Here is a 20,242-nt window from a genome sequence, read left to right as displayed (position 1 = left end):
TGTTCAGACAGGGATGAGTAAATGCCACAGTCCCGTCATCAGACAAATACAGCCTCTGCCCTCTAACTGGTGTTTTACATTACAGCTCAACTAACCCTAACAGTGGGATGAGGTCATATTGCTCTGACACTAAACTTTGTTTTATTTGGTTATAGGGCTCCATGCTGTCAAAAAGTACACAACAAAGTTTCTACAAGTAAAGAAAATAAGTATTTATTACATTTTATAATTATAATATATTAAAATCATAGTTTAGTCTGGTCTTCATTTACCACAAAGAAATGTTAATTGCTTATTTAAAGTCTTGACAAAAAGTTACAATAGGTCTTATAGCCTAATAATAATGAACATTTTCAAAACAAAGTTTAACGTAGTTGAAACAAGATCAAACAATTAAATCAGACAATTACAACAATAGAAATGGAAAAATACAATACCCCAAAGTAATTTCAATATTAGAAAGATATGACATTAATAAGATAGAAAGCAATAACTGTATTAAAACTACTGGAAAGTTCAAATCAAACTAACTGTGGGAAAAAAGAAGACAATTCATCAGATGAGGAACTGAGAGAGGAACTAAATATATGGGTTGAAACTAGAGGAAACTGACATTTTTGGTGTTTAAGTTCCTCATTCACTTTTATCAAACACAGCTATACTATACAGCTTGTTTTGTAGCCCATGAACATTGCCTTTTACACATAGACCCACAGTGTTTACAAGAATACAATCTATTTAGAACATGATTGAATGGTTTGACGTTTTTTGTTTGAATGTTTCCCTAATCTTGAGAAAGTTTGTCAAGATCTAGTCACGTACCCAATCTATTACTATGAATGCAGTTTTATCATGCTTGGAAATAAGCCATGTCTGTGTAAGTTATGGCTTTCCAGCCGTATGCTGCAATTGTAGAGCGGTACGGGTATGTTGTAAATAAGATTTTGTAACACAGCGCAACACTTAAAAGCCAATTTACTAGTCATGGCCACTACTGTTCAGCCTGTGGTAACAGTTGTATAATGTCTTCTGTGGCTCTGGATGAGCTCTGTCAAGTCTGAAAAATCTCAAAACAAGTCGTGGATTACCACTGTGGCATGCAGGGTCACATGACTGGGCCGGGTGGAAGCTGCCACTGATGACACGGAGAGAAGCCAGTATAGAGCCTGGGAATGTGGACGTTTTGATCACCGTGGGACATTTCTAATTACATCTAGTGGGTTTTTAGGTGGATTCTGGTACTTTTACACTCAGCATTGACTGTTTTTAGGCAAAACACAACTTATTAATTTTTAGTTGAATACAATAGATGGATTTATTGGCTTTTAAACAGCCTTTAAACCATCAGCTACATTAACTGTAATGTAATCATGCTGGAAGATAAAATATAATTGGTCAGTTGAAATAATAAATAAATGTGACAAAATAAAGATACAAATATTTGTAGAGACTTTCTTTTGGTAACAAGACAAAGGTTTCTTAGGGGAGTAGAGTTGCATTGTTTATATTAGTACTCATGACTTTGGTATTTTCATAATCATGGCCATACAACTCTGGACCTGGGGAAGGTAAAGATTCATGATTGCATTTATATTGATCTAAAAGTTGAAAGTATAAAATATTGCTGTGAATTTTCTTTGCCTGTGTTTTTCAATGTTTTCATGCTGACATGACTTTAAAAATAGACATTTTTTAAATCAAACTTTAAATGAATGTGTATTCCTGTTCTGTGTCATATAATTATTACAGAATTGTGATGCTCGACGACATTCCTGGCATCCATAATGAAAAACCTGAGGCAGTAAAGAATTAATCACCCCGGCTGAAGACATTTCACAGGTATCTGTTGTATATAATAAAAACATGTGGTTTGTAACTGTGGGTTTGTATGTGAGAGCAACAGAAGAGACACATATGCAAGAATGAAAACATGCAGGACCGTTGCAGACTTAAAGCAAGACTATAATGTTTGCAGAACAGCGATCCATGTGGCCACGAGGGAAATTACATCTTAACGACACATTGAATTTAACTTTATTTCCAAATGATATCTGAAGGCAGAGGCCGGGACTTTTATGGCTACAGTTTTGAGTTTTGATAGAATATTGATTATCGTGTTTTTCATTAATATTTTTTATTGGGACAATAAAAAACAAATTCAGTAGTATAAAATCACAAGGCTTTTCCATTTTTGTTGTGAAATTAATATCCCAGGGGCCTCAAAGAGGGACCCAAGCCACCTGACTACAAGAACAACAAAACATTGTTTCTGTATAGAAAATAAGAATTGCTACTAATAATTGTAGCGTGTATGAATATTAAAAATACATAAAAAAACAACTAATTATGCATGCATGGACACAAATTGAAAAATGTAATTAAAAACAAAACAATACTTATATACAATACAATGTAAAATAAATAAATAGAAAATGCATTCTTGACCTTGTTTTTTTTAGCTGTTAACCTGCACAGAAAGATATGTAGTTAAAAGCTATACTTTGTTTCAAAAACATTCAAATGTATATCTGATGGTGTGTGTTACAGGTGTAAAATGATGCAAGTCAAATGCTATAAGATGCAAACAGTGTGTGTTTACTTAAAAGTTGCACAAGTACAGAAAGTCAGTCAAAATGACTCAGTAACATCATTTTTGTAACCTCAATTTGGAAACGTGACCAGCACCTGTTATCTGTTCAAAAACATCCTATTATGGCTGTTTGATGATCAGTATATGTGTGTAACACTCATGGCTTCACAATCTTTCTGCTGACTTCTTTGACCTTTCTGCTTGGCCTCATATTTCCGCTAGACTTTTTATACAATATTTCCAAGCAATCAATAATTTAATATGCAGTGCTCCAAGAAATCCATCAGGCTTTGAAATTTCATGACTTACCATATTATGTGGTTTGGTGGAGAATGGGCTGTGGACCATTGACCTTCACTGTCTGTGTCTAAGTGTGTGAGTGTGTGTGTGTGTGTGTGTGTGTGTGTGTGTGTGTGTGTGTGTGTGTGTGTGTGTGTGTGCGCGCGTGTGTGTGTGTGCAGGTGAGTGTGAGGCACTTGGACGCTCTGAGCAGACCCACAGCTAATTTCTGTCGGGTCTCGCACCAGCTGGGTCCACTTCCCAGCTCCTCCCCACGCCAGGTTACCCTTCTCACGTCGGCTGTCTCTCCTGATCACAGAAAGATTAATATCAAGTGATTGGCAGCCACTCTCACTTAGCACTCCAGTCATGGTGCCCCGGGGCCTCTGCCAGTCGTAAAGCAAAGGTGGAAGTGCCATTGTGGCTTCCACTGTCATTTAGCCAGTACCCAGCCCCAGCAGACAGAGGATGAAAAGTGCCAACAACGGCATTGAATTATGAGCTCGACTCAGCCCCGGCCATATATACACCCCGGCACAGGGAGCTATTTCCTGCTGAAATGCCTCTTGCTGCAGATTACTAAGGTAATATTTCCTGCACTTCAACTAGAGTGGTTATGGTCCGCAGGCAATTTACCTGACGCAGCTTTTGCACACGAAGTGAGGACTGGCACGAAAGGCGAGGTATTGACTTCTGATGGAATTGCACTTTTTATCACACGGTGGTTAAAAGGGCGAGGTTATTCTTAATGAGGACAACAAGTGTGACTTTTCACACCTGCCTGAAGCCATAAGGGCTTCAACGGCTATCATCACAGACACAAGGGAAATAATTCATTTTAGTCATTCACCCTCTTATAAACCTGTCTTACCAGAGTCAAATTAAGGGTGTCCATCTGAAATGGGTCCTTCCACATAGTGGAAATAGGCATTAGGGACATGCAGTCTGCATCTTGTGTGTGTGTGTGTGTGTGTGTGTGTGTGTGTTTTTTCCTGGCTGACATTTTGCTGATACAGAGCAATATTGGCACCCCAGTGGACCCTCTGGTGCTCTATCCTGGAAGGCAGCCAAAGAGAGAGAGAGACTGGGAGAGAAGAGAGAGGGAGAGTCGGCAAGTGACAAGTTTTAAATATCAGCTCATTAGCCACCTGTAAACCCATCTAATAAGCATTCATGGATTTCTCATTCCCCTTAATTGGGTAGAGGTTGGAGAAACGCGAGTGCACTTGCTTGTTTCCCCACAGGTTTGTTGTACATGCCAAATCTATAGTATCGCACAAACATGCTACTCCAATTGGCAACCAACACCCAATCTTTCCCACTCACACATCCGGGATCGATGTAAGCAAGGAAGGAGAGCACCCAGCGATCTCCATTAGGCTTGCTGTTGGTTCGTATGAATATTCACTGATAAGGCAGATCGACTTCTTGACAGTATTAACATTCAACATGCACAGAAATGATCTTCTGGCTGTCATTTTCTTTTTGAAAAGACAGCATTGTCATGTTTTCTAAGAAACTCATCCTATAGTATACATATTCATAAATGTGACTCTGAACATGTCTTCCATTTAATGTATGCATCCCACTGAAAAGTGCTTTTAAAGGTCACTGATCAATGTAGATCCGAAAGTCAGAACATGTTTTCAATGTTACATGAATGTTTTATAGGAGACAGAGAAGGGAATTTAATATCCCAAGTTCAGTGCGATCCTTCTAAATATGCCTTTTGTTATTGTATTTTCGAAATAAATTGAATTTCTTTTCACCTGCGGTTGTAATGTTTCAGGACTATGGTGGCCCTGAGAGCTCAATACACTGCAAATTACGAAAATATCCACACTAATTAGACAACACATGCACAGCATATAGACATTTAGATATACGCTCCAGGTAGCACAACAACCGCAACAGTTTCCAGAACACACTAAAAAAAGTGATGCATACGGCTGGGACACACTTTTGCAATGTTGCAATGTTGCAATGTTTTATGGCTTGAAGTTATCATCCAGCGCATGTGTTGTGAAATTTGTGAAGATGTTTTTTCTTTTCTTTTTTGTGTTTTGTCTATTAGCAAGTGCTCTATTGATTTGCAGTGCATTGAGATCTCAGGGCCACCGTACAGGACTTACAAAACTGACTTTTGATTCATTTGTGCTAAAGATAAACAGATAAGGCACTACTGTCCTTTATGGCACACGTATTCACCCTAACAAGTAGAATTAAAAATAATGAAGTGTTTGATGCTATGCTCGGTGCACTTATCCTCTTTTCTCCTACATCCTACAAAAACAACTAGGACTTTGCATTAGTTAGAGGGGAGAGAACTCCCACCCAATGTCCTACTTGCGATATAATTTATCAAGAATGTTTTTTTTTAAATTTCTTTAGATAATTGCTTTGCCTTTTTGCCTTTTATTAGATTTATTGGATAGTCAGGATAAAGAAATACATTTATTTTTTCTTAGCGCTGCTCTACCAGGTGAGCTAATGGGGCACCTCATCAAGAAAACAATATGTATTTATTTGTTTAGCATATCAGGTATATAATTATGGTCAAAGGATTGAAAGATTGATTTATTTGTTTGGCCACTTGGGGGCGGGTCTGACATATTATGGCCTTATAAAGCTGTTATGTGCAGCATGTTAGAAAATCCAGCAACATTAGGATTTGTTTGCATTAGTGTTTATGGTCATATTTGTTAATCCCTTACAGACTTGGATGTGTCTCGAGTACAGCAAAAAAGAGTACAAATCTATAATTAATTACTTCTGATGCATATCTCAACCCGAGCTTAAATCCACTCATGCGTACACATTTTATCACCCGTAAATACTCACCAGTGAAAAAAAAGAAGAGAAAACTCTTGACACGCTGTCTTTTTTGATAACCATAAACTACATGAACAGGTTCTGAAGGTATAGTATGTGGAGTATTATTCGCTGCTCCTTCACACGGAGTGAGAGCTGATTACTGTGCAAGATCAAGTATTCACAATAAAAGAATATTACTCTTTCAAGCCAAATCCTGTCTTTTTCCACTCACAGAGGAGTATGTGTTTGATTCCTGACAGCCCTGACATTTTCTTAAATTCAGCTGCAGCTTCTCCTGTCAATAGCAGCTTTGTTGCTATTTCTCCCACTCCGAGATCTTACAGGAAAGGGATCGGGCATGTTCAAAGGCTCCCTGCAGAGCAACATCATTTTAAAGGTGCTAAAAATCTAATATGAGGGCCGATCAAAGTAAAATATATTTCCTTTGCTTCCAATGACGTGACAAAGATGAAGGGAAGCATTTGATGACACTGTACCCCGTTTCATGCCCTGCAAGAGAATGTTCTCTGCCACTGCCTTTTGTACTTGTTGTATAATGTTACACTTTTTTCACTGATATTATAAGTCAATGGAACATTTTAATGGTCTGCTGCTGTGCGATCATTAATTTTCAAGCCCTTAATATTATTTCCGCATAGTGAAATCCCTCATGCAGTAAACCATCATGTTCCACAGTGCACTGGAGCCTTAGCTAGCAGCAAAGATGTATATCTAGTGCGGAACTGATGAAATCAACCAACCTCATGCAGTTTTGGTCCGCCGTTGTCAGAACTACAAATGAATTTAAAGAATATAAATACAGTTACGCCGGATATATCCAACACTCGGCAACCTACACAAAAACAATCTAGATTGATAAAAAGCCCCACAGGTTAGAGGAAAAGTATGTATTTTGGGGTGAACTGTCCCTTCAACAAAGTAGTCATTTTAACCCTAGCCAAGTCGTTTTGTGGCTAAACCTACCTAAACTTTGACCATAGCGCTGTCAGATCATTTTTAAATGGCTATTTTGCCTTCTGGAAGGGAAGGATCAACAAAGGGGGCGCAGTTAACCCGCATAAAGAGTTCCTACACTCTACCTCCCCACACCCTCTACCTCTTGCCATCTCTGCCCCTTCTTTTTTTGACACCTGCCTAGACCTGATTTCTCAGGAGATCACATAGAACAAGTATGAGACCTGTCACTCAGCTGAAGCATTCGTTCTGGGTGTCATTCTTTATCCCCTATTCATTTGCTATCTTCCTTTTGTTCTTCCTTTTTTGCTTCACTCTTTCTTAGTTTTTCTTTTTTCTTCATCTGCAACATGCCCATAGACAAAAGACACACAAGCACACACAATGATTGCATGCAATGTACACACATTTTGATTTCTCATGTCACATGTGATCAAACTATGGAGTCAGATCAGTCTCAATATCAAATACTGTAACTTTGTATTATTGCTGCCACAATAAGAATGTTATATGTGACGTTATATAACATAGAAACCTTTCCCTTCGTCTTTCATATCTTACAGGACGGGCATTTATCACAAGGAGTTAGGATTGAACCATGACAAAAAGAATAGCTGACATTTGCATTTCCCCCACACGGGAACTTTTAATTTTTATCATTTCTTTTCTTCTTTTCTACATTCAGTGCTGCTAATGCACAATTCCTAGATTTCCACAGTCTTCTATAGTTACCGATAGCCCGCAGCGCAGCATAGCAATACAAAAGGTGATTTGATATATACAGATTTTATTACACTACCCAATCATTATCATAATTCTACGAGTTTTCGGTCACATTTGTTATGGAAACTGTTCGTCTGATGGCCGTAGCGAGCCTCTACCCTGACATCCCAAATCTGTTTTGCCACGTGCTGTCACGATCCATCAGTTTAATTTGAAAGATCACAAGCGTACTTAGCCACAAGCGTCGATGCTGTTATTCAATAAACAGACCATGTTTCATTCTTCATCTGTCGTAGAACCAGCGAGAAAAGTGCAAGAGCATTGCATTCTCCCTCTCATCCTGAACACAGGCCGCTAACTCATGAGACCTTCCACTCAGAGATCTGTGGATGTGAGGTCACGGGAATGCCAATGATCTTTTTAAAGGTCAAAGGTCAACGTCATGAATCTCAGAACACTTTAAAGAATGTGAAATGAGAAGGAAATGTAACTGAGGTGGATGGAAAATGATTGGCACCCTATAAATCCAGGAAATATTGCAGAATACTTAAACACACATCTTTACACAGCTTCACTTATTCAGATTATATCAACTAATTTAATACCTTTCTCATCTTCTTGTTCTTTCCGCTTATATTTTTTTTAATGAATGACCTCTCCATTCATAAGAATATAAAAGAAATAACCAGATTATTTAACCTGATTATTTCTAATGCTCTGGACATACTATATTGTCATATTTATGTTATGTCAATCAAACACATTAAATGTTTGGCATTTTTGTAAATACAATTACTCGCTTTCTTACCAAAAGTTTGATGAGAAGATTGATACCACTATCATGCCTTAAATATAAAGCCACCAGTTAGCTTAGCTTAGCATAAAGACGGAAAACTTTGTATTTAGCACACAGATGTATCAACATTCTCATCTTAAATTTCATCAAGAGAGCAACTACCAGTAAGCGTATTTGCCAAAATGTTGAACTATTGCCTCAAAGCTTCCCTGTGGAGTCTTTGACCTCTAGCAGTGCTGCATTATCCCTTTTTCTAGGAATGTTTTCAGGAGAGGTCGTGGGGGTTTCTTTGTATATCTTGGAAAGTGATTTGAGTAAAGGGACATTCAGCTGTGGACAGTGATGCTCACTGATCTTTGTAGACTAAATATTATATTTGTCTACATCGACCTTGCAGCCATTTTTTTTATTTCAATTTAATTTAAGCCTTTAGTCCTGGAGTTATTCTAACTTTTCTTCAGGAAATCACTAAAGTTGATTTCAGACTATGCTAAACCCAGGTCTATTCTTAACCATGTCTGAGAAAGGCAATGTATGTTAATCTGGTTTTAAAGACCACTTTATTTTAGTGCTAGACCTAATCCCTGTCCTGGATATTGGCCCAAAAATGAAGCCAACAAGACTTCACATTGTAATTTGCATGCTGGCTCTGAGCAGCAGCTTATTGGCTTATGCCTCAGGCAGCCTGTGCTAGAGTATCCTCCGCAGAACAGTCTGCTTCATCACAGTTGGGAAAGACAAACATTTAATTAAATAAAAACTTGTTTTAAAAGTCCTTAAGCACGGTATGGAGTTTCCCCAGTGTTTCATGATGTCCGATGACATTTAGAGAAGAGGCAAAGGGCTTTCTTTGAATTTTTGATTTTGGGTTCATTACGAGAAGTCTGCAACACACAGTGAACACAGATAACTTGGAGTTATTCCCCTAAAGGTCAAGTGGTTCTCATGCAATTACTGAGTGACGGCCAAATCTAGAATGTGCCGGAATTCATTGAACAAAAGAAGATACCCCGCGTACTTATATCAACCATATTTCTTATCGATTAGCTGGTTGAAAGGCTTCTCAGTTGTTCATACTGAAGCTGCTTCTGTGTTATAGTCACAACTTCATTCTGCATCTTTAAATGATTCGTTTTTGTCAGTCTTTGTTATATGTGCTGAGTCTCTCACCGGTTTCTCTATGACCTCTCTGCCTTTTTTCTGCAGACACGGCTGAGTGTGTTGTGTCACCTATGTGATTATTCTGTTGCGTTGTTTGCAAGAGACATCATGAAGGAAACTAGAGTGATTTGTTATTTAGCTGTCTCAACAAGTGAACACCTAATTTATAATCTGTGTCTATTTATGGGTAACCTTTTTGTAATCCTTCACTTTAATCTTGTTGAAAATATAGTATCTGAATCTCTCACAGTGAAGCCTGTCTCGGTCTCTGTCTGGCTCTTTTTCTTTCTCCCTCTCATTATCTGCCATCCGCCAAGAACGCTGTGGCATCAGAACAATGACTTTTACCAGTCATCTCACACCATGGGACTCTATGTTATGTTGAAAACTGTGACACCTCCGGCATAGTTGTGACAATGAGACAGCAAGTCAGTGGTCCTGACATTAAAGCAGTGCTGTTAATACGTGAATGTGTCATTGTTTAATAGGGAACAGTTCTCTATGACCTTCTTGGTAAGAAGGGTGTTTGATATCTGCCCATGAAAACATACATTTTCTTTTGATCATTTGATGCAACAAAAGCCACTCTCTATAATGTCAAGGTTGTGAATTAGGATATATCACTGGATAGAGTTTTAGAAGTTTTCTAACAGCAGGACGGTAATGAACTGTCGTCACCAACACTGTTACTGGTATGTCGCGTCAAATTCTCCTTGTAGTAGCTTGTTGCGAGCTAGCGCTAGTCTTCTGGCAGGAATTTGCAGGTTGCCCTCCAAGGCACAAGGAATGATGAGTATGTCATTAGTTTTGAAAGTTTGGTCATAAACCAAAGTGTTGGACAAAAACAAATTTCATCCAACAGAGATATTTAAGTCTGGACCAAAGTGGTGGATCAACCATAGACTGTATATAAGAGGTGGACATAGTCACTGTGACGTCAACCACATGGGTTTGTGGACTACGGTTTTGAAGCCTCCAAGGCGGAGCTAAGTACAACCAAACGCTGAACAGGAAACAGTGTTAAACTGTTAAAGGGTTAACGTTCTAGGATGAAAACACAGACAACAGCCAGACCAACACCATGACAGCAATCTGTCAATAGCAAGGTAGCCACGTGCTAAAGCATACGCTGCTTTATTATTTGCTTTACTCTAAATGGCACCATCATTTACAAAAGGAACATTATACTGTATTGAAGAAGACTTTAAACTAGCGATTGAGAACATAAACTTATACAGATTTTTTTAATGAGGCAATAAATCATGTGAGTAGTAAAGTCATTTTCTCATCGACTTCTTTACAACCAGACTTGTTTTTGCAGTCAGTAGAGTCGCCCCCTGCTGGCTGATTGAATACAAGTTTAAGGCACTCCTGCATCGCTTCACTTTTTAGAGTCGGATCTCTATATTTATGTGGCAGAACATGAAACAAGCAGCTCGTGCCTGATAAATTCTAACTCCTGACAGAGATATACTCTATTTATTATGTATAAACACAGCTTGGCAAAGAATAGCTCCAGCATGTCTCTGGTGAATAGATCAAGTCAGAAAGAGAAGGCTTTTCTAACCCACAATATGTTTCGGCCCTTTGGGAGGTAACTGTCTTCTGTGCAGATTGTAAGTCATTGAACCATTTTGGGCCAGAATGAATAAGTAATGGAACCTAGAGTAAAGCAAGAACAAGCTGGCTAAATATTTCATCCCTCCAGCCCTGTGCTGTGACCTAAAATGTGGACCATCACAACTGACTAGTGGGGACAATTTTATTCATTTTACTTTTATTTTAGAATTGCCAGGAGAGTGGAAATTGTTCCCACTATTGTGCGGTGGGGTTGGAGGCTGTGAGGAACATTTGTAATGTAGTAACACTTAAAACGGTCACTTTGAATATGAAGCAAATCATATTTAAAATCATATCCTATATGTTTAATGGCTGCTTGGGGATCTGTTTCTTCAATGCAATCAGCAGCAGGTGCATGCACACTGTGGAGCAAAGACGCAGAACTAGATTTAAAAAATGCAGTATCTTTAAGAAATAGTGTGATTTACTTTGGGTTTTTTAACTGCACCCATATAAACATCAGACCTAAATATAGATGATCTACATTAGCATTCAGGTTCACTAAATCTTGAACACAATTCAAGGCCCTTATTTAGCTAGATATATTCAGTCGTCTGTCATAAGAGGAATGTCTTCTTTTAGCTCTTCCCTGCTGTACAAAACAGAAAAAGCTCAGGAGTCTTTCTTTGACGCACTTTGCAGCAATCCCACATGCCTTGTTGTCTATAATTGATGCTTCAAAATCCGGTTTTTCACAGAACTGCCATCGATAACCTCCTCTGGTACACCCACAGGGTCTCCAGCATCATATGCATCCTGTTTACATGAATCAGTGTTGTGCTGTATGACACCCATGGTATGGTTCCACTGAAACCTATCCAAGTCTGAAAGTGACAGAAGAGTTTGTGGACATTTGTTCTGTTACTTTTGATGTCAATTTGTTGTTACGGCACATTTAATCATTGTATTAGCAGAAGCTGCCATGTTAATGAAGTTTAATAGATGAGTTGACTGACACTGACGGACTGATTGATAGATTTAGACCTGCATTATTCAGGCTGTGAGGAATGGCGAGGAAGACGAGGAAATGGAAGGTTGAGTGATGAGACGAACATGAGACAAGATACGCTGAACAAGCTGAGCAGAGTAAAACTGTAAAACTGAATCTGTACTGTGGGAATATTAAATTGTGTTGCTCCAAAAAAGATTTAGAAAGACTTGCAAACAAGAAAAAGCGCTCAAACAGTTGTTTTCAGATCTAGGTGCAGAATCTGAGACGTGTTTCATGTGCAGAGCAGAGGACGGAGCTCTACGTGTTTGAGTCAACAAACTGACAGCTGAGTCTTCAAACAGGACTGTGACTAGAAAATGATGACAGAGGAAAGAAGATTCTCAGCAGTTTGAGTTTTGGTATGAGTCAAATCAGAGTAAGTAAGGGATCACAGTCTTGTCATTGTGGAGGGAATGGGGTTTTGTTGAGCAGTAACTTATTCAGACGAAACATAAAAGAGAGAAAGAGAGCAAAACAGAAACCATAATGAAACTCACTAATTGGTGAGCAAAGTGTGACTGCTTCTTTGAAAATAATCAGATTTATATAGAAATCAGGGATAATCCATTTTTTGAGAACAACCAGATCAGCGACAAATATGTGGGCTTCTGAAATCTCTTAAAAAGATATTTAGAAAGCTAAAGTTACGACATCTCTTCCTGTCTAGCCTCTGTTCCACAAGCTTCTTAAACTCAACACAATCTCTCATTCAGCATTTCTTTCATCAGTGTTTTAGAAAAACAATGTTTTTTTGTATTACGATTAAACTGAAGTATTCAGCTTTCTTCAAGAGGCCAAATATTTTAGTTGGAGGGCCAGTTTCAGGTCGGTCTCCTCAGCCTGCTCCCCTAAAGATTACGTTCCATCACAATGAAACTGCATTGTCAACTACGTTTCGAGGGAAACTTGTTTTCTCCTGGATTACGTTTTTGACGTGTTTTTGACGTATCACAAATATAAATTCACGAAAGTTCACATAGGAAGGAGGAAGGGGGGCTGGGTGAGGAGGCTGCTGTATGTGTCCCGTACGAAACCTAAAGTCTACGTTGACTTTTTATAATGTAGGTCCAAGATTTAAATAGCGTAACAAACATAATATTTTTTCATCAAACCATGATCTTTTTTTTCTAAACATAACCAAGTAGTTTTGGTGCATTTTGATTTGTCTTGTTTCAATTTACGTGAAACTACGACCTCGTAATTGAGATGGCAGTTTTGTTGTATGGGAACGTAATTTCAAAGGAGACACGGGGCACTGTTTTATTTGCACTGGTCTGCGGCTTAAAAGCAGACATATGAAATAAACAGCAGCAAACGTTGGTAAATAGAGTGAGATCGCGTCATTTGAGTTACTACACATGTCAGTGTAAAGTTTTTTTTATAACTTCTATAAAGTCTATAAACTTTGATAGGTCGTAAGTCATTTAGGCCTCATGTGAGCTGCTCGCATTATCAATCTTTTCAAGCACCTGCTCCTCATAAAGATTCTGTCTGTGTTTTGCTCAATTAACATAAAGTACATGAAATGTAATTCTTTAATAACCTCCAAATCATTAATTCCCCCATTGTTATCATTCGAGGTTAGAGGTTATTTATTAAAGATGAGCTTCTCTTAATTACTCTGACAAAGGAGAAGAGCTCCAGTGACGGTGTGTGATAGTGACGGGAGAGTTTTTGTTTTCAGCGACATAGACCAGCGTGATGTTTATTCATACCTCCTGCAGCGCCACTATTGTGTGCAGGTCGCCCCTCGGTCTAATACGAAATACGAGATGCCTCAAAAACTGGCAGTGCATAGGGAAGCACTGGATGCACAAACCCTCATTAATAGTCGAAAGCAGTGGCACCATCTAATTATGAAGCTCATCAATCAGCTGTAACAAGGGCTGTCATCGATATTTAGTTGAGCATAAAATCCAGCATGCTCTGCTTTATATGCTCAGCGAGACGCCACAAAGAATTTGCAAGTTCCCAATCTTGACACTAATGGTTTTCCGTAATTTGATGAATGATGTATTAAACCGAGGTGCGAACTTTGGGAGAACTGGAGGAACGAGCTGGGACATGCAAACAAAAGTCACTCCCCGTAATTTACTCGAGAAACTCTTGACCTGTGCGAGGGAAGGAGGGAGGGAAGGGGGCGGCACATTGTCACCTCGCCACCTCCGGTTGAGCCGAGCAGGGACTCGGGTGTTAGCGTGTTTTTCTGTAGCGAGCTGTCATTGGAATGCAAAGGCCAGCTCTCTCTCTTGCTAATTAACACCTCTTAATTATAATGAGTTGACTGATCAGCCATGCATATTAGTAGGAAGAGAGGCGCGAATGGATAGCAGTTGATGTTATCAGTTATTGCTCTTTGAACCACAACACAACAGTTATACTGCTGTATCTATAATGAGCATTGTGACCAAATACCCTGACACCGTTTTCTCCGCAGATTGTAATAAACCTAATAATAATGATCATGAATTTTTTACACAACGAAAAGGAGGATGAATCATTCTGAACGATGGGATTAATCCTCTCCATAAAACCTGGACCATTATTTGAAGCGGACTGCCTTCTAACATTGTTTACAGCTACATGAGCAGTCGTTATTAACAGAAACTAAGATTTGTGTTTGTTACTGTGAGTTTTTGTTCTCCTGGGTGGTGAGATAATATGCACCACCAACACATGCTCATTGAAATTCTTCCTTACAGGGCTGTAATTTTTCCCTCTAATGAAGCCATTATTTTTGCCTGTATCAAATCTGGTAGTTTGAGGTTAATGGCTTCATTAGGCAACAAACCGCCATCCAGGGCCTGTGTAACACACTTTGCCTGTCCTGTCCCGGCTATATTTCATCGTTTGCTATCTATGAAAGTATTAAATTACAGGGAAACAGATTAGTCCAGGCTAACAACATGGAATGTTTTTATTGCAGACTGCCGTTCAGTGCGACAATTTATGTTGCGGCAACTGGGTCTGTGCTGATGATTTATCACCCTATGGGCAGGGTGCCAGTGCGGATATGTGTCTGACGCCTGAGAGAAAAAACACTTCTCTGGTAAAAAAAAAAAGAACTTGTGGTTTTTAGCTGATTATTAAACCGGCACTGATACACTCTCATGAACATTGTAGAAAGTTTCTTGTGGAAGAATAAGTTTATAACATCAATAAGGTCTATTCTTGACCTTATATAACTACAGCAATTAAAACAAGGCTGGAGACAACTGCTCAGCACATCACCAGGACGGAGCTGCCATCCATGGAGGACCTCTACACGGTGCAGGAAGACGGCACATAGGATAATTAAAGACCCCCATCACCCCAGCAACAAACTGGCAGACGGTTCCGCAGCATCCGGGTCAGACAACCAGACACCAGACAATCATTACAGTATAAAGTACTTAATTCCACTGCACAGTATTAAAACATGTACATTCTGTTTTATCTTGTTCTGTTTTCTATGTATATGTTTTTGTTACTTATTTTACGTGCACCATTATTTCTTTTGCACTATCTCTATCCGTATTTCTTTTTACATCTTAAGTATACTGTATGTTGCATTGTTAGAGGAGCCTGGGAATTAAGATGTTCATTGCCAAAGCTACAGTGTAGCTGTGCATGTGACAATACAGCCTTTGAATCCTTCAATCCAATTAAGAATATGAACTTCTTTATTGAAGAAACTTTGACATAATTAAAGCAGAAATATCGTGATAAATAATAATCTTTGTTGTCCACTTGAACAAGCACAACATTAGTATACTGTATTATAACTTTTCAAAAAGTCAGTCAGCAGTTAGCAGTGGCCTATTTACACATCCAGGAGATATAAAATATGTGTTGATACTCAAAACAAAATTCCCACAAGGGTTGAATATACAAAACATGCCCTATTCATTAAATATATTGGCACATTGAATTCCCCAGTCCCAGTATGACACCACCCAACCATAGGATTACAGGTTACAACATCCAATAACGTGAAGGAGGGAAACATAATTAAAAAACCTATTAATAACTCAAACAGAAGAAAGAAGAGGAAATAAAACAGGGAGGGGGAGGGGAGGGGGCTCACTACTGTAATAGGACATTTATCAAGGGCCTCCATATCTTAACAAAGGATGGAGAGGACCCTTGGAGTGTGCAATTAAAAATGTTCTAGCTTTAAGAAATACTTAACATCTTATTAACATACATTTTGTTTGAACATTTGTTGCTGTACTTGATAAGGTCCAGTATTCACTGCACCAACTCATCTCGGCTCTTTAGCTGCTCAATCTCCACTATGTTCCCCAGCTCGTCTCTGTCTGTGCACGTATAATGCAGAATCCTGTCATTCAGTCATATGTTAAATAATTGTGTCTTTATCACCGAGCTTTGATGCGTAAGCAGCCTTTAAAGGTCAAAGGTCAAGGCTTGGTCAAAGTGGAGCAACCTTTTTGTTATTTTATAAACTGTTGGATACTGTAATCTAAAACAAGGCAATATATTTTATAAGATAACATGGATAAAAAAAAGTACAATATTTCCCTCTGAAAAGTTTGAAGTAGCAGAAAATGTCAAGTTAAATCAATTTTATTTATGTAGCACAATCACAAATTTGCCTCAGGGGACTTTACAATCTGCACAGTATACGACATCCTCCCTCCTTTTCATCCCTCACTTCGGATACAAAGCTAAACATACTAATACTAACACTGATGAAAACTGTATAGAATAGTACTGAAGTGTAAATGTAGTGACTCTCTGCCACTGCTTGCCACAGGGATTGTAGTGTTTGCATGTGAACATATTTCTTGAAGTCTCTGCACATTCATCACGGAGGGTGTCAGCTGAGAGCAGTGTGCCATCATTTCACAGTGTTTGAAAAACACTTATGATGCACTCTTTAAAATATGGACATGAAAACGTGATATGTCTCTCTGTAAATACGGGCAGCCGTTCACTGAAAATAAAGGGTTTAGCAGGCGCTGCCTCCCAGCGAACTCAGTGTGCAGCCGTGATGTTTAATTCATGCCCCTGCCTGTTTGACTGATTCCATTCCAGGTGAGTCCGTGACAATCACAGCCACTATAATGGAGTTGGAGGGGGGTTCTGTGGCAATAAAAATGATAATCAAATGACAGACAGAGGCCACATTGAGCGAATAAACTGGTGGGGTGAGACGAGTGGCAGATTCTGCCTTAAGGGTGGAGCTTTCTTGAAGTTGTGATCTTATCTTAACTGAAAGGGTGCGATAAACTCAGGGAATCACACAAAATAAATGATTGTTAAAACCCTCTTGAATCGAGCCGTGCTCTGCAGTGAACTGAGCAGCTCCAGGCAATGTTGGCTGTGATTCTGTCATCAAAAAACATTATCTATTAGTCACATCTATTAGATTATGTAACAGTGTCACCACTAACTAGTACATTGATACTGGAGGACATGTAACAAATTGCTATTGTCTGTATGTGTCTTCCTGCAACACTCATTTCCATTTTTATAAGTGTTTCTTGTGTTACTCATTTTCCATCAAGGGGCAAGTAAGGTAAGACACTACAGGTGAATAGATTAAATGTTTTAACTAATATAAATCACAATGAAACTTCCCCTGTTGATTTCTTACATTAAAACTATTATTTATTGTATTACAAGTTTCAGAAATAGGCATTAAAAGAGGCATTATTTTATTAAATATGTGCTCATTTGCATACATTTACAGAACATAAATCTAAAAATTGGATTAGGCAAGGTTCAGAATTTAAGTTAAAGGTTTTTACAGAGAGAATATTAGATATCTCTTTGTATCGCTTCAAAAATAAAAATAACAGCCAGAAAAGAAAACCTACACTACAGGTGAATAGGGTAAACATTTTAACTAATACATATCCCCATGACATCAGTTGATTATTAAGACAATTATGTTTTGTTTTATCAAATTCTTTGTTTAAATATGCAAATGAGGCATAATCTAAAGCTAACTGTTGGTGCATTCAGGAGAAATCTACAGACACAAATAGATAAAGTTAGTAAAATAAACTCCTGACTATGTATTTTCAGATGTTTTCTTTTCAGTTGTCTGAAAGATGACATGCTATGGAAGAAAATTAGCCCAAACTCTCAAAATTGCCCACTTTAAAACTTTAATTTAAAAGGCATCTATGCAATAGAATGTAATGTTATATTTATCATGATAAAATATCCAGAGAGAAGCATTTTGTACCAGCCTATTTTTAGTAACTGGAACGCAAACAGTGACAGATGTGGAACTAATATTGAAATTTCCCCAAAGTGCCTGAACATCATGATTACACAGAAGTGCAGAAGAAACTCCAGTACCTACATTAACCGGCTTTAGTCACACACACAATCCCCTTCTTACCTTTTGGATAATGTTTCACTTAAAATTAGATTAATCTTCTGTGTATTTGACGGATAATTTCATTACATGTAATTAGAGATTTGAGACATCCAAGCGCAGCTGTAGTCTGAATGAGCGTAAATGAGTGTATTAAAAGGTTTGGAAGCAACTCAAAACCCAAACAGGGTTTTTCTGCGTGTGTATTTGTTTGTACTGAGTTGAACATTTCATGCTCTAATTCAGTACTTCCCAGGGGTGGGGGGCCTCACATGTCCCGGGGTAAAAATGTGGATTGAAAGTTGAATGAATCTTATTCATTGAGGAACAAAAACCAAACAAGAGAGTTCTGATGTTGGAAAGGCTATCACTATTCAGGTTAACCGAATGTAATCAGACAGAAAAACATCATGTGAAATACAAGATGGACAGACTTTTGATGTTGAGGAAAAGAACAAGTGAAGTGACGCGCATCAAAAAGCATACATGTTTTAAGCTATTTATTTTGTAATGATTGAGTATAGCAAAAGGTATTTTTGGGAGCACATGTATGTGCTGAAGCCACTTTCCCACTGGAACACGCCCCCCTCAGTCGGACTGCCATCCTGCAACATGGCTGCCATTAGAAGGGGAAACTGCGAAAATGGGAGTAAAACAAACGATTATCTTCTCAAATTAAAGGCAGTTGGACTCGACAGCGATCCTTACAACCTCCTAAAGAACCAGTTGACATTGACAGCTGCAGCAGTTTTAGCTGCTCTGTTTCAACATTGTTCAGTCTAGAAAAATGTGCATGCAGGCTGAAAGTCCACCACACTCTTCTGTCAGGGAAATGTAGCTTCTCAAACCATCTAGCAGTGAGTACAACAATTGTGTAAATAATCATTTATTAAGCTGGAAGGAAAGGATGTCTGCTTTCTGCAAGGTAAAGTGCCACAGGCTTATGCTAATAACGTTTGCATGTTGTACATGTGGTGAAAACTTGACTAGCAAACAACAATTGTTTTGTCTGTGAACTTTGTAAACATTTGTTAGATGTTGATGCTGTTAAGCAAAGTTTTACATGTGTTCAAATCAATCAATTCAAATGAACTTAAATGCCATTTATGAGTAGAGAAATGGCAAACACAAATCCACGTTTGCTGCCTGGATTCCAGTAGTTTTTTTCAAATTGGAGCGACCATTTGCCTCTTTTCATTAGCTTCTCAACAGGCTCCAAGTTATTGTTGAATCTATTTGTACAGTCTTTGCTCAACAGCTCTTTCTCATTTTAGATTTTCGCATACGTTTTTCGAACGCTAGCGCTGCCTCAGCTTACAGCCTGCGTGTAACAATCTACTTGTTCTTTGGTGTCCTGTTTTATGTTGAAGTGTTCACTCCCCTTGTTATATGTCTAGTGATACTTCCTGTCTGTGTCTTTACCCTTCCCTTCTGATTGTTAATGTGTTCCTCCTGTGTCCATTTACTCTGCCCTTGTGTTTCTGCCTTTCTCCCCAGCTGTGTCTTGTTCCCTCACTTGGTGTCTGTGTATTTATCCCTGTCTGCCCCAGTGTGTGGTGTGTGGTGTGGGATTGTCATTCATGTTACCGTGTCCTGCGTGTCCTGCGCGTGTCCTGCGCGGTTTGTATATTTGTACTTTGTTAGCTTTGGCTTTTGTTTTCAATAAAGCTCGTTTTTGGTTAACATCATCGTCCAGTGAACTGCATTTGGGTCCTCACCTTCACCACACCGTGACACTGCGGTGATGTCACGTGCATAGCCTACCCTCTAAAGTTGAATAAATCTGAGTTAACAAAACCACTCTGATAGTGGACAGACCATCAAGATACGGGTTAACAAGATCTATACATACAGCAACACAATGTGATGGAGTATATGTCAATGTGTGTCTGCACATTCTTTTGCCAACAATATCCCTAATTTTCATAGACATCAGTAACTTTTTCAGCCACGTGTTGATCG

This window comes from Cottoperca gobio, chromosome 21, assembly GCF_900634415.1.
Source record: "Cottoperca gobio chromosome 21, fCotGob3.1, whole genome shotgun sequence".
In the NCBI taxonomy this organism is placed as follows: Eukaryota; Metazoa; Chordata; class Actinopteri; order Perciformes; family Bovichtidae; genus Cottoperca; species Cottoperca gobio.
The sequence above is the reverse complement of the archived record's forward strand: the minus strand, read 5'-3'. Positions refer to the sequence as shown.